The sequence below is a fragment of the Anastrepha obliqua genome, chromosome 3 (assembly GCF_027943255.1).
Source record: "Anastrepha obliqua isolate idAnaObli1 chromosome 3, idAnaObli1_1.0, whole genome shotgun sequence".
In the NCBI taxonomy this organism is placed as follows: Eukaryota; Metazoa; Arthropoda; class Insecta; order Diptera; family Tephritidae; genus Anastrepha; species Anastrepha obliqua.
This window is the reverse complement of record NC_072894.1, coordinates 113,111,828-113,124,125: the sequence shown is the minus strand read 5'-3', so window position 1 is coordinate 113,124,125 and position 12,298 is coordinate 113,111,828. Positions and strand designations below refer to the sequence as shown.

Sequence of the window (12,298 nt, the reverse complement as noted above, 5' to 3'; positions counted from 1 at the left end):
TTTCTGCTTTTGTTTAGTAAAAAAGTTATTTTAAACCAAAATTGGATTATGAATTTAGCGACAACTTGTACTCACCAATACTCAGTTCAAAGGCTACCACTTATCAAGCTGGTAAAAGAAAAAACTTTCCGCAAGGATGAGGAATTAGCCAGGTTTTCTAGTCCAATAGTAGGGTTGCTACCTTTGATTGCTTATAGCTACTGCTTGGTCTATGGACAAGCCATTGCTGCTCAATTAAATAGACAGCCGCTTGATACAAGATAGACGGCCGCTATAGCAGAATTGGTTATGTTGCTCGTTCTTAGCTTCGGTACTCAACCATCGACCTTACCGAATTGGGAGGCCCTACCATTAACTACGCTACCACCGGCATCGCTCTCGAAATCATTGCACTTGCTGAGTCTCCTTATCACGACCAGATGACAACCCTCGAGGAGAAACAGAGGGTGGTTAATACAATATAGTCGTGGTTAATACATATTTTTAATCTGTACACGCAGAAAAATATCAGCTTTCTCTTAACGTATATATCGGAAAAACTAAAAAATAATTGAGATAGTCTGAAATATTGAAACTAAAAAATAAAACTCAAGACTCCATTTACACGCATTTTGGGAGTAAAAATATCACATCACTGCTCTAGCCGCTACCTGAAACGACAACATGCATGAGAACAATCTTCTTTATCCATTTTGGGTTACTTCTATGGTAATAGACTTCATGTCGTTCTTATTGTTTAAGGCTTTGTGTGAACATTTGCTTAAGTTGCGTCCTACAATACTAATATAGCATTGCAGTCCCCGACTGAAAGTGGTCCCAAATTAGGTGACCAGTGATGGAGCAGCTAAAACAATAGTGAGCTATTCTTGACTTTTGAATAGGTGTGTGCCTATTTTAATAGCCAGAAGGTCTTTCTAGAATTTAACTACTTTCAGAGCATAATGAACAAGTCGTTGTTACGGTAAGAAAGAGCCTTATAAAGTGTCAACTTTGTTAGTCCAAAAGGGTACTTATTGGCAGGAGAGATTCTACGTTGGATTTCCAGGCTGACATTGTTATCGGTGTTAACATTGGTTCCTAGATAAACGAAGTTTCTTATAACCTCGCCATCATAACTGTCAGCAGTGACTTGGGTGCTGATGCGCAAATACTCCGACTGTTTGTTTAATGGCAGGAAGTACTTCGTTTCCTTTTTAACTAATGTTCTATAAAAATAACAAATTCATTACTAAAATAATTCTTTAACAAAATCCGCATGAATTATATTTCCGAACTTTATACAAAATGGAAAAAAATTCTTAAAATTATCATAAAAATTTCAAAATCGTTCACTTTATTGAAATAGAATTTTGAGAAAATTTGGAAAAAATTCTCCAAAATCAACGCCCATTTCTCGACACTTCGAAATTTCACTTTACTGTACTAAAATTGAATGCGCTATAAGACTGCGTACGAAAATGTTTTCTAAATTCGCAAAATATTTACTATCTTCCTTATGTTCAATGCTGAGAAATCGTATAGCCAAAAGTTGTTATGTTGGATATTAGTATATAAATAAAAAATAAATAAAAAAAAATTCTCATGAATTTTCGTTTAGAATTTTGTTTCACTTGTATTTTGCTAAAGCGTTAACTGCTTTATTAATAAAAACTAATTAAAATAAATTTTAAAAATTAAGGGCCTGAATTTATTACATATGTTGCAATGCTTAAGTTGCTTCAGAGTGGAACCTTCTTCATAACAGAAAATACGCTCAGAAGTTTGTCATTGCATGTCGAGTGCCGAACGCTCATATAAAAACCTTTTTATTACCATTATTTGGCGATTCGTACCCAGAATGGTCTTCGTACACGAAACCTACCGAGTGGTGCCCGGTTACGGCCGGAATTAATTGAAAGGAATTTTTTATACGCAATCGCTTATTTCAATTATCCGCATCATACCAACCAACACAACAATTTCTACCAGCAGCTATGTGGATAGAGCGTCCGAAGTCTTTACAAGGCAGCTCAGCGCCATTGGGAAATCATAAACATAAAAAAAATGTGAGTACTTCAATACTGTTCTATTTAAATTTGATACCCCCTGTGCTATATGTCCAGCGAATAAAGCGACGAGCGCAATAAAGGAAACACTGATGAAATGAAGCGATCATATTTTGTTTCGTATATATTTTTTTTTGTTCTGTAATTTTTTGGTTTTGTTTTTGTTTGGTACATAACATTTTATGTTATCATAACCTTCTGTGTTCTTTATGTGGTGGAAAAATTTCCGAAACACGCATAAAAATTCACTATAAAAATATCATTTCGCATATCTCTCAATGTTTTCAACAAAAATTTAAACATTTTATTGGAAAAGAAAATTTGCAAAAATAATAATAAATATGTAATCTGCAACTACAAAATTATGTACATGCACTTAAACGATTTATAACGAATAAAAGCAGGAAAAATGAATAAAAATTTAAGCAAAAAAATTGCCAGTTTTTATAACGCAACACATTTCGCCACGAAATTTAACAAAAAACGAAAACACGGAGGGGAAAGAATTTACATACATACATATTTACATACAAACACGCATACACGCAAAACTGATACATGTCGTCATAACATTATAAGTAAAAAACTGCAAGCACTTCACAATACAATCTACGTGCGCCATAAAATATGCTACTAAAAACATTTTTCTCGGTATGCTTTGTTTTTATTTCAATTCTTTTCTTTTTTATCAGATATACAAATTTGTAGGGAGCGAAGAAAAAAATTGTATGGCACCACTCAAAGAGAGACATTTGAATGCATAAATTTGAAATATGAAAATGGAATCGCAAACAAAAAAGATTAAGAGAACGCCTTCAGTAAACTGAAATAATACAAAACAGATAGTGAAAATAAAAATATGCAAGGATGGAAATGGAAAAGATAAATAAAATGAATAAAGAAAGACAAATGGGTAAAGAAAGAATAATGTTAAAACAACTAGAGTAGCTGGAACACAAAAAAAAAAAAGATAGAAAATCATCTGAAAGGTTTCTCCAATATGAGTAAGTGAGCGAAAAATCCAGTTGACTATTGAAAACTGGGAAAACAACACATCAGCCACTGAGAACAGAAAGCATGAAAAATTAGTGAAAGGTGTTGGGCAATAAACTCTGAAAGGGTGAGGAAAATTACGCTATCTCAAAAGTCTTGTTGAAAGTGAGAGAAAAATGCGAGAGAGATGCAAGTGTTACGAGAGGGATATGCATAAGAAGCCAACAAAATCCATAAAAGTACTAAGCAAAGATGATAAAAGCAAAAAAGGCGGTTGCGTGTGTAAAAATAGCAAATTATTATTTTTCATTTTATTGAAGCGCAAATTTATGGATAAGTCTAAGAAGCCGCAAAAGAATTAAAAATTTAAAGGAAAAAGAAATTTTTTACGTATTGAATAAAATGTTACTTTTATAAGCTCAGGTAGATAAGAAAAGTTAAATATGTTTGTTGCAATACCCAGCACACTCTCAATTTAATATCATTATTTCGCTTAGGCCCTGCCACTACCAGTCCTAAGTAGTAGGAATGCCCACCAGTCGTTGCTTAGAAACAACACCTTTTTTACTGCTTAAAGCGCCATCTGTGTTTCATATTTTTCTGGCAGAAAGATCGCACAGATGGTTAAGGACTTCGCTAAATTTGGTGTGTCTGCGCTGTTACCGCAGTTGCCCGCTTCCTCATGCTGGCGCCAATGATGCAATGTGTAACTGTTTTTTTTTTGTTTTTGCTTGTCCTAGCAGCCACAATGCAAATAATGCGCTGACTAGTAAGGCTGAAATGGATAAGGTTTAAGTTCGAGGATCTGCTTTACGTGGGACTCGAACCTGCAACTTCTGGGATGGCAGGCTAGTGCACTTGCACTAGACTACCGAGGCCACTTTCGCTTTTATGGAGGCTTAATGGTGAGTATAATTCACTGCACTTTCACTGGTAGGCCAAAAATATTCCAATACAGAGTAAAACCACAATGCGATGCATTTTAAAGGATGATTTAAATTTGTTTCCGTATAAAGTGCAATTGACACAAAGCATATTGCCGACAGACCATTCACATCGCTTGGAATACGGCCAAACAGACACTCAAATGGTTCACACTGAACCGAATTTTTGGAAGCGAATTTTAATGACTGACGAGGCACATTTTAACCTCTCTGGCAGAGTGAATAAACAATGGGGAACTGAGAATCCATAATTGTGCCATATTTTTTACCGAGAAAACGAAACGGTCGATGGAAACCGATATCGCTGGACGTTGGATCATTATGTCTGCCCTCAAATACGTGAGAAAGATTTAGACGGTTACTGGTTTCAACAAGACGGTGCGCCATGCCACACTGCGAATGCAACAATTAAATTTCTGCAACGAAAATTCCCGGGACGTCTAGTGTCAAAAAGAAGTTGCATCGACTGGCCCCCTGAGAGAGCACCTGACTTAACGCGCCCGCACTTCTTTTTGTGGGGTTTTCTAAAAAGTAAAGTTTACGCCAACAAGCCGCAGAACAGCTTTATGCAAACATTCGTGCAGAAAATGACGCTATAAAACTCGAAATTCTGGACAAGGTGATTGCAATAGCAGAAAAAAGATCACAGTTTGTGATTGCTAATAAAGGTGGACACTTGATTGATATTGTATTCAAAAAATAGTTATAATAAATTGTAAATAACCAAACCAAATAAGTACCTCTTGCACTTCTTCGCTTTTTCACTGAGCCTCAGATGGTGCCATTCCGAAGGTGTGATGGTGTCTTTGAGGACTAATCGGAGAAATGACAGGAGTCAGCCGACCTTCCCACCAGGCTGCGCAGATGCCTGTAGACATTCTCGATTTATCCTTAAGGAAGGTTTTGAGTTGCCTGACCCTCCTTTGATTATACCCCTCCAGTAAGGATTTCGTTTGATTTCGCCCTATTACTTGATGCCCGCTCATGTCTCTTAGTTTCAGCTATTCAACTGTAAGCCTCTTCTTATTGGTGCGTTGTTCCATAGCAAGGCCTTTCCTAGAGTTTTATTAATATGAGGCCACAGCTTCTCTAGCCAATGCATCTGCTACTTTGCTCCTAGTTACAGCCCTGTGTCCTGGGATCGATATGAGCCAAAATCGAAGGTGCATTCCTACTAAGTTTAATTTCTTGATACACTAAAAGGCCAATGAGCACTTAACTTCAATGAATGAGAGAACTTTGAGTGCTGTCTGACTGTCGCCCAAAATAGCAATTTGCTCATGGAGGAGGTGTCTGCCCAAATTGATCTCTGCACATAATCATTAAACATAGTATAAGTTTGCGCTTGGAAGATGCCCAATGGGTAAGAATATTTCATCATCATCCTCTTTTGGCACTACAACTCTCTGTGAGCTTTGGCATACATCTCGATCGCTTGCGACTCTTTTCCAATTCTTTATCTCAAGCTTATTAATGAGTAACAGTAAAAATATTTTAAACTAGAAATTTCTGTAGCCTGTTAAAATTATAGAGTTGGCTGAAAAAAATTTTGAAACCATAGAATTAAATTTAAAAAATAAATTGTGTGTGCCACCATATTGGACCACTTACTAATCATTTTTTAAACAACAGATTTGAATAAAATTTTAAAATATTATTATAAGCACTTGCTAAAAATATTTCAACATTTTCATACATTTGTTTTTTCTATAATAATTCTTTTTTTACTTTTTGGATCGATTTCAGAATTTTCTCTACACCACTACGACTTTCTTAAAACTTCAGCTTTCATTTAAAAATAGAAAAAAAAATTATGGGTATTTAATAAAGTGCGTTTCATAATCATAAGACACCCCTAATTTTTCAAAGTATTTTAATTTGTAGATTTCAGAGGAAAATAAAAATTGTACTCATCGATTAAAGTAACAAAAGTTATCTGTTTCATTACAGAATTTAGAACTTTTTTTAATAAATAAAGAAAATGTTTAGCAAAATCGTATTTCCAGGCGTTTCAAATGTTAAGACACTGTTTAATTAAAGTGACCGGTTAAAAAAAGTATACTTTTTTCGAATTTTTTTTTCTGTCGTCTCGAATATTTTATTAGTATTCTATGGAAGCACCATTTGCTTTAGATACACAAAATAACCTTTTTTTCATCGATTCTGCTAACATTTTAAGGAAATTTGCATCTAAAAAAGCCCATTCTGCCTTAATTGCCGCTTTAAGCTCGTTGGTGTTGTCAAATCGGCGATTGTTGACGTAAACTCTTCTGACCCAAATGTTTTCGATTGGGTTTAGATCCGCAGAACACGCCGGCCAGTCCATAGTTTCTATGAAACAATCGGTCATATACTGACTTGTTTCCCTGCTTACGTGGATTCGGGCGTTGTCTTGCTAAAAAACGAAGTCCCCACTATTCATTCGCGATGATGTAAACTGTATATCAAGAGTTGCTTTCAATGTAAATGCACTCCAAACTATAACATAACCTCCACCGAAGTTGCGCTTGGAAAATAAAAGGGGGCTCATGCGCAAATCTCTCCAATAATTTAAAAAACCATCGGCTCCATCAAGGTTCCATTTTTTTTTTCATCCAAAAATATAACCTTTTTAAAAAATTGTATGAAATTGGGCACCTCGTCATTTTTGGTTAAATTGAATAAAATTATAATTAAAGTCATCCAAAATTAGAATCAGCACCTTCTATCTCTACAGAAGTTTATTTCCGACTAGTGTCTTATCATTATGAAACGCCGAAAAGACTAGCAAAAGTGGAAAAAGATAACGACTCTACAAAATAGAGTGAACTTTCGCACCAGAAGCAATTAAGTCTATAACTGCTAAAATGACACCAAATAAAAGCTACTCCGAAAAAAAGCGAGCTGGTAGTGCAAAAAGTGTATACCAAAAGTGCCTTATGATTATGAAATATAAATGTGTAAAAAGGGCTAGAAGTAGGTTTCTAGCAGAATTGTTATTGTCAGTATTCTATAGAAGAATTTCATGAGAATTATTTTGCTCTCTTACCTTTTGACCGCACGCCCAATGACCACACGGAACCTGTACTCAAAATTTGTAAAAAGATGCAAGGTTATCTTCCCGTCTAGGCAACGCTAACCCAACATGGCTAAATGAGGACTCACAAAAATCGAGCAGAGATTCTCAAACGCTCCAAGGAGTAGAAGCAGAAATAGTGGAGCTTAGAGCACACAAATCCCTAACACTAAGTACAGATCCCACAATTTTGCATGCGGAGCTCTTCGTCATAATGGAAACAGTGGAAATCATGTTCAAAAGGAGGTTCGAGAGAGTAAAAATTAAAATACTTTCGGACAGTCAACCGGTTTTCCAAAGCCTTAAATAGCTTCACATTCAAGTCAAAAGTCCTAATAGAGTGTAACAATGCACTCAATAAACTGGCCTCTCACGTCTCACTGAGTTGGGTACCATTACATGAGGGACACGAAAGAAACGAGAAGGCAGGATTTTATGCCAAAAAAGAAAAGGCAGAAGGGCTATTTATTGGACCAATCGCATTTTTCGGCTTTAACAAAAATAATATAAAATAGGAATCTAAAAAATGGATCCAAACAAAACTCAGGGAGCACTGGAATGGCACAAGCGGCCTTATCACTCCAAAAAGTTTTTGAACTTCAATGCCAACAGAGCGAAATCTGCTCTAACTATAGATAAAAAGGACTACTATGTGGGGCACTTACAGGTCACTTTGTCTGTAATAACACAATAGGATTGTCTAGTACAAGATCATGAAGGTTCTGCTGTGATGAAGAGAAGTCTATGGAACATTTAATCACTAACTGAGAGGCTTTAGGCCACAGGAGACAGAATCCTGGGCTCATACCTACTAGAAAGGCCTACAATTGCTCCGTCGTAAAGAGCTGGTTCGATTCCTCGGTACACTAAATAACTATAATTAAGTAATAAGGGGCGCAAAATAAATCTATCTGGTTGCAGTGCAAGGCCTTAGCCCAACCATTAAGGTGGGTCACCAAAGAAAGGTGCGATTTTTCAACCGGAATTATAAAGCAGACTGGTATTGTATAATGAATTATCGACTCTGAGTGCACGACAAGTAGGTGCATTACTCGCAAATTTAGTCTTAAAATTTTGCGCATTATTATTATTATTATTAGAAGGCCACTACGCACTGCGACCAGAGCTGATCTATTGTGAAAGGCCTATTTTGTAACACTAGAATTTTAGGCTTTTTAAAAATTTTAGCACAATTTTGGGTTTGTTGTTCCAAAGATTGCATGGAGATACTACGATACCACCAAGGTGATGAAGTCTCTGTCTGCCCAACGCAGGACATTCACAAAGCACGTGTTCTGAGCTTTCTATGTCCATTTCGCAGACATTGGTCTCAGATAGACCAATATTATTTAGATGATACCTCTGGCTGCAGTGATCTGTAAGATATCTTGTTAAAAGACGCAGATCTACTCTGTTTAGTGAGAGAAGTTTGTCAGATATTCCTTTGTTGGGACTTAGGAATAGTTTGGCTTGACGCTGACCGGCACAGTTTAGCCAGAGTGCGGCAAGTTTTCTTTCTTCCCATTTCCTAAGGAATTCATTAATGTGGCCTTTTGTGAGTCCACAGAAAGGCTTAGGACCAGTAAATTGCATATTTGCTCCTAGTTTTGCAAGGTCATCAGCCGAAATAAATACATATTTCCATTACTCAATATCATTTATTTTTTTATTATTTGTTTGTTGTTGTTGTTGTTGAAGTGGTTGAATATTTTCACTAAAATAATCCTAATTAGTGACCAGCACCGTTTTACTACCAGTGTCCTGGTGTAATGATGTTTTTTGTTCTAAGTCAGATCCTTTTAGTGAGGTCCAAGTATAGCAGCAAATTCTTTATCTCGATGTCTGAGATCTCATTAATTCCTTCACCCCCTCCGCTTGACAGACAGCTTGAGTCTAGCTGCATGATCCCCTACTTTCAAATGGCCTGTAAGGGTTGTAGTGATGAGTGAGACAGATCATTTGCCCTTTGGATTTTGTTCGACGGTCATGTGTTTTTTTGTTGTTATACATGTAGTTAATTGCTTCCATCTTCTTTCGGCTAAAGCATGATAGTGTCAAGTAATGGATACTTTTAATGCATTGAGTGGGGTGGAAACTGCCACCGCCTCTACTATTTTTAGTGTCGAGCCTTTTCTTGCTAGCTCATCTGCTATCTCATTCCCCGTATGTTCATGTGACCGGGAATCCATAGCAGAGTAATCTCAAGCTGATGGTTAAGTAGTAGCAGTCGTTTCCACAACAGTTACCAAAACGACCCGGATTTATATGGGGAATGTGTATGCTACTACAACAACAACCGATGATTAAGTAATTCTAGTTCCTCTCTACACTAGCTTGGATGAAATGGAGTTGGAGTCTAAGGCCTTGATAGCTGCTAGACTGTCTGAGAAGATAGCTACTCTTGCACCAACTTCCTTGTAGAGTTTTAGTGATTTTCATGCTTCTCTGATCGCCAACAGTTCTGCCTGGAACACGCTGGCATAGTCAGGAAGACCAATTGGCTGAGATAGGTTGAGCGGCCAGCCAACCAGCTCCCACACCACAGTTCATCTTAGAACCCTCGGTATAGATTTCGATATCGTATCTTCCAATCACCTCCCCTTTGCTCCATTCGACTCTCGGTACCGTAAAGTCATTTTAACTTCAAGAAAGTGGGGTGGACTGTGTAGTTTGATCCGTTTTTGAGCGCCGAGGGTCCCTATAGGAGGGTCTTACTGTGACCGTACGACCTTGTTGTCCAGCTTCCTATGTATCTTAGTCTCTCCGCGCTGAAAAGAGCGATTGTTTTAGTGTGTAAATCTAGTGGTAGCAGATGAGTTAGTACATTGAGCGCTTCAGTAGGACTGGTGCTAAGCGCTCCTGTAGTATCCTGTTCAGCTTAGTTTTGTTGTAGTTCTTTTCTGTTGCAGGCCACCAAACTAGTGCCGCATATGTTAGTATTGGCCTTACTATGGCTGTGTAGGACCAGTTGGATAGTTTTGGTTGGAGACCCCATTTTTTACCCAACATTCTCTTACCCGTGTAAAGAGCTATATTTGCTTTCTTTACCCTGTACTCTACGTTGGACTTCCAGCTGAGTTTGAGGTCTAGGATAACATCTAGGTATTTTGCCTGTTGGGTTAGCGTGAGACTGACACCGATTAGTTTTGGGAGATTAAAGTTTGTTACCTTGGTTTTCTTAGTGAATAGCAGCAGTTCAGTTCTTCTCGGGTTCACACTTAAACCACAGTCCGTGGCCCAATTGCTGAGTAATACCAGAGCTTTTCTCTCCATCTCTCTGATTATGCTTGGAAACATTCCTGAAACCATAAAAACTGTGTCGTCCGCGTACGCCACTACTTTAATTCCCTTTATTATTATTTTGTTTATTTAGTAGGCAAAAATTTATTCAAAAATAAAATTGGATGCTTAATCCAACGCTACTTTGCTTCATCAAAATCTGAATATTGTTGGCCCAACTGAATCTTTTTTATTTGTTTATTTCTTAGTTCGGCTATCAAAGTACTATTGAAAGTGAGCTTTTGAGTCACTGCAGAAATAAATATAGGGTAAACCATGTAAAATTTGCTTTTTGAATCGGCTATAAAAAAAAACTAATCGATATTTTTTCAAAATTTTTATTTTATTTTGAAGATTAAATATTGTCTTTTATGAATGAAAAATAATATCGTTCAAATGACTGCCGCGATTGGCTTTACAGTAGGCCAATCGATCAACCCAATTTTAAGCACACTTTCGATTTTTTTGGCTCCAATTTTATGAATGGCAACTTCGATTTCGTGTTTTAAAGCATCAATCGTCTCCGGATGGTTTGCATAGCATTTGTCCTTAACGGCTTCCCACAAAAAGTAGTCCAAAGGGCTTTAATCACAGCTCCGAGGCGATCAATTGATATCGGAATTTCGGCTGATTATTCGGTTTTCAAAAGCGGTAGCCAAAAGTTCGAGTGTAGCTTTGGCAGTGTGACAAGTTGCACCGTCCTGTTGAAACCAAATGTCATTCATGTCATCCTCTTCAATTTTTGGAAACAACTCGTTGAGCATGTCACGATAACGTTCTCCATTTACTGTAACCGCGGATACTCGCTCATTTTCGAAAAAAAATGGACCGATAATGCCGCCAGACCAAAAACCGCACGAAACAGTGACTTGTTGTGGATGCATTTGCTTCTCTACAGTAATGTGTGGATTTTTTTACCTTCAAATCTGACAATTTTGCTTATTGTTGTAGCCACCGATGTGAAAATCAGAAAAGAAGAAGAAGACTCACGACTTTGGAAATAGGTTTTCAATATTCCCCAATTTTGTTCAAGCATATAGCGTCCCGTTTCGTAAATGTCAAACCTTTAATTATTTTATGAACACATTTGACAAGTCATTTGTGTTACCATTCTCAAAAAAATAGGTGGTTCAAAATGCAAACACTATATGGCCCACCCTGTACATGCATATACACATCTGCATACATCAGCACTTCTTCAGGTATATCAACGTTCAACACGTTTTTTCATTACTTTTTTGTTTTTTTTTTGTTACGTCAACCAGAAGTAAAATAATTTTTAGCTTTTTTGCGCATAAAAACTTCTCAATCCGTTTTGAAGTCGTTTATTTTATGTTATAATTTTTCCCTAAAAATAGTTTAAGCCAACCAAGCACTTGGCTATAACACAACGTGGAAAACGCGCAGTCGAGTAGTTGCAAATGGTAATATTTTAGAATGAACACAGCAGCTAAGCACAGGCAAAAAACAGTTCCAAACGCTACACCACCACCAACACCCCTCCACTGGCGTTTACATACGTGGCGGCATTATTTTATTTTAATGCGGCAATCATAAATCGTGCAGGTATGCAGTAGTTCATACAACAATAATGCATATGAAATCGAGGTAGAAAATAAATTCTATTAAAAGGGGAAAAAGGGAACTATGATGAGAAGCAGTGTAAGGAACAAAATGCAGGAAACTAGAGGAAGCATACAAATATGATGAAATTACTTGGAATTCCAGTGCAGGAAGAAATGAAAGAAAAATATTTTGCTCTACACGTGGAACTACACATACTCGTATTTCGTTGACACACACACACATTAGCAAAATCCTCAAGTGTTTATAAGAGTACTTTTTCTTTGAAAACTGTAAGCTGCTGCTCAATTTAAACAAATGTTTCTGTTTGTACTCCTACTTGTATGGGTATAAGTAGAAATTTTGCCGGTTCTTATAAGGAATTTTTAATGATTTTTGAAGTGAAAACTTCTTTAGAA

The 12,298-nt window shown here is 36.9% G+C and overlaps 1 protein-coding gene across 2 annotated transcripts in view; it reads left to right on the top strand.

The window, feature by feature from the left end:
• LOC129242882 (cysteine-rich motor neuron 1 protein) overlaps positions 1 to 12,298 on the top strand; it is a 213,920-nt gene that overhangs the window by 135,559 nt on the left and 66,063 nt on the right. The gene's annotated exons all lie outside the window — the stretch shown is intronic.